Consider the following 4,148-nt stretch of genomic DNA (forward strand, 5'->3'; position numbering starts at 1 on the left):
GACCTTCATGGCTACATTAGACTGAAACATGTCTGCACTAGAGTATTAGGACCATAATATTCCAACAAATTTTTAATGATTTTTATTTACCCAGACAGACCCAAGAATAAAGGGAAACCGGGATCTGCCTGAGGTATTTTATCTTTAGAACCCCCTCTCTTCCATTGTATCCAAAGAGCTCCCAACACTGTGGTTGAGCCCACCTTGACTTTTAGGGGTCAGGGTGACCTGATGATGAAGCATGACACCATTAGGGTGTGTGAGGGTAATATAAACAAAATAGTGTTTTTCCCTACATTCATGGTTGGGTTAGGTACAACTAGATAGTCTCTTTCCCCCATTCTCTGCCGCGGGTACAGTGCACTTGCTTACACAACTGGCCACCTTGCGGTCAATTAGAGTATTTTTTGTGATTTAAATCTGAGGAGTTATTCTGATCAAAATCATCATTTTCAGAAGGTTTATGCTGCCTGCGGTGGATTTCTTGTGCAGAATTGCAATTTTTGCAAGTTCGAGAAAGCGTATTATGGAAATGGTGGTTCTGTTGGATTGTACTCAATTTCTTTGTTCAATAGCTACTTGGCTCAGTATTTTCCCATATGTACTTTTTCTTAACAAACATGGAAATACTTTTATGAAAAATGCACACACCAAACGTTTTTTCTGTAAGCAAAGTTGTAATTATTCACGTACTTTGCAAAGCTTTTTTCTTTTTTCAACATTAAAAAATCGGTTGTCCATACACATTGAAAATATAATGACAGTAAATAAGTGCAGCAGTGAATAAACGTGATCTGTGATTAATGGTGACTGTTATAGTGATACAGTTTCGTGGAAATGCAATTAGAAACAAAGGTCCAAAAATAACTTCAATTTTCTCAATCAGTATAGTTATTCATATTTTTCTGTTTGAGATGCAGTGAGGACCAATTGGTGGATTAGCGTCGACGTTTCGACCCAGCGGTATGGTGCCTGTTTATTAGCAACCGTTTTGGGTCTTCATCAGGACAATAGGGGGGGACAACCTGATGGAAAGGTACTGAGGTGTCTTATTTGTAACCTCCGTGAGATGATTCTCTCCTATATTGAAGCGTGGTATCTTCGTTAAAAGAATTTATCACCATCCTGTGATGAATTCCGGTTTGAAGTGCCGCAGCCGCGATCACTTAAGGAGCATGACAGCAGACGTCTGTACAGACTGTACAGACTGGTCACATGTCAAAAATTGCAACACTGAACATGCCCTGGATCCTGAAATAATGGACTAGTTGCTTACCAGGAGGAGAAGCAGTAGGGTTAAGGCAGTGCCTTCCCCCTTGCCTCAGGAAGAGGATCAACCTTCTCAGGAAGCTGATTGTGAGTCCCGGGAGGAAACTGTCCTAGAAGAGCTTGAACCTGATTAGGTTAAATTTCTTGGAACAGGGGGACCCTCCAGGGCAGATCTGAGGCAAACACAGTTGGACTGCCCTTCTCTTGAACCCCTGAGACAGCAAGCTGCTGCTGAGGCTGCTAGGAATGCTAGTGGGACCCACAACGTCTATTGGGATGATGGGCTCCTGTATTCAGAGGCTAGAAACCCCAAGTCTAGTGCTTCCAGGAGGCTGGTCATACCTTTGGCATTCAGGGGCTTCCTTTTCACATTAGCCCATGATATTCCCCTTGTAGGACAGGCTTGTCCCTCACTTTCACTGGCCCCACCTGTCAGAAGACACCAAGGAGTTTTGTCGCTCCTGTGTCACCTGCCAAGCCAGTGGCAAATCAGGTGGCACCACAAAGGCCCCCCTAATACCACTACCTGTGGTGGGGGTTCCCTTTGAAAGAGTAGGGATTGACATTGTTGGACCAATGGATCCCCAAACAGCCTCTGGGCACAGGTTTATTCTGGTGGTAGTGGATCATGCCACTAGATACACAGAAGCTATTCCCCTAAGGACCACAACAGCACCTGTTGTAGCAAGAGCCCTCCTGGGAGTTTTCTCAAGAGTGGGTTTTCCGAAGGACGTTGTCTCAGACAGAGGTGCAAACTTTATGTCTGGATATCTGACTGCTATGTGGAAGGAGTGTGGAGTGAACTACAAGTTCACCACACCCTATCATCCACAGAGCAATGGTCTTGTGGAGAGATTCAACAAGACCTTAAAGGGCATGATCAAGGGTTTACCTGAAAAGCTTAGGCGAAGATGGGACATCCTGCTGCCCTGCCTTTTGTTTGCTTACAGAGAGGTCCCACAGAGGGGGTTGGCTACAGCCCTTTTGAACTTCTGTTTGGGAACCCTGTAAGAGGACCACTTTGTCTGGTGAAGGAAGGATGGGAGTTACCTCTCAAACTTCCCAAACAGGATATTGTGGACTATGTACTTGGTCTCCGCTCCAGGATGGCTGAGTACATGAAAAAGGCGTTCAAAAACCTTGAGGCTAGTCAGGAATTGCAAAAGGCCTGGCATGACCAAAAAGCTGTGCTGACTGTTTACCAGCCAGGAAAGAAAGTGTGGGTGTTGGAGCCAGTGACCCCAGCAGCTCTCCAAGACAAGTGGTCTGGACCCCACACTATTGTTGAGCAAAAGGGAGAGGTAACCTATTTGGTTGATCTTGGAACTCCCAGGAGCCCCCACAGGGTGCTTCATGTCAACAGATTGAAACCATATGTTGACAGGGCAGACATGGGCTTGTTCATGGCTACGGATAAGGGACAGGAGGAGGAGAGTGACCCTCTCCCAGACCTGCTTTCTCTGGACCCTGATGGTGGTTCAGTTGATGGTGTAGCCTTGGCAGGCAGCCTCACTGACCAACAGCAACAGGACTACAGACAAGTTCTACAGTCCTACAGACATATGTTTTCTCTGACTTCAAGTCAAACTACCTGGTACACTCATGAGGTGGACACTGGGGACAGTCTACCTGTTAAAAGTAAGATTTACAGGCAACCTGATCATGTCAGGGACTGTATCAGGACAGAGGTCCGAAAGATGTTGGAGTTGTGAGTCATTGAGCCCTCAGAGAGCCCTTGGGCCAGTCCAGTAGTCCTGGTGCCTAAACCTCACACCCAAGATGGTAAGAGAGAGATGAGGTTTTGCGTGGATTACAGTGGCCTCAATGCTGTCACCAGGACAGATGCCCACCCAATACCAAGGGCAGAGGAACTCATTGACAGATTGGCATCTGGCAAGTTTTTGAGTACATTTGACTTGACAGCTGGCTACTGGCAGATCAGACTAGCTGATGGTGCAAAAGCCAAAACAGCATTTTCAACCCCAGGAGGACATTATCAAGTTGTGGTGATGCCCTTTGGTCTGAAAAATGCACCTGCCACATTCCAAAGGTTGGCTAACCAAGTCCTCTCAGGTCTGGATGACTACTGTGCAGCGTATCTAGATGATATTGCTGTGTTTAGCTCCACTTGGGAAGATCACCTGAAGAATGTTTTGGAGGCCATGCAGAAGGCAGGCCTAACTATCAAGGCTACCAAGTGCCAGATAGGGCAGAGCAAGGTTGTATACCTGGGCCACCTTCTAGGTGAAGGTCAGGTTCAACCATTGGAGAGCAAGATCTAGACCATAAAGGACTGGACTGCTCCCACCACCCAGACAGAGGTCAGAGCTTTCTTGGGCCTGACTGGGTACTACAGGAAATGTGTCAAGGGGTATAGCTCCATAGTGACACCCCTTAATGACTTAACTTCCAAAAAAATGCCAAAGAAAGATCAGTGGACAGTAAGCTGTCAAAAGGCATTTGATGACCTGATACAGGCCATGTGCACTGCTCCTATTCTGCAAAGTCCAGACTACTCCAAAGAATTCATTGTTGAAACAGATGCTTTTGAGTGGGGGGGTGGGTGCTGGTCTTTCAAAGCTGAATAAAGATGCTCAAGACCAGCCAGTAGCTTTAATTAGCAGAAGGCTGACCCCTAGAGAGAAACGTTGGTCAGCTATTGAGAGGGAGGCCTTTGCTGTGGTTTGGGCACTGAAGAAGCTGAGGCCATACTTGTTTGGCACACACTTCAAGATTCAGACAGACCTTAAGCTCCTCTTATGGCTAAATCAGATGAAAGGTGAAAATCCCAAACTGCTTAGGTGGTCCATTTCCCTACAGGGGATGAATTTTACAGTGGAACATAGACCTGGGACTGACCATGTCAATGCAGATGGACT

This window comes from Lissotriton vulgaris, unplaced genomic scaffold (assembly GCF_964263255.1).
Source record: "Lissotriton vulgaris unplaced genomic scaffold, aLisVul1.2 SCAFFOLD_8016, whole genome shotgun sequence".
Taxonomy (NCBI): Eukaryota; Metazoa; Chordata; class Amphibia; order Caudata; family Salamandridae; genus Lissotriton; species Lissotriton vulgaris.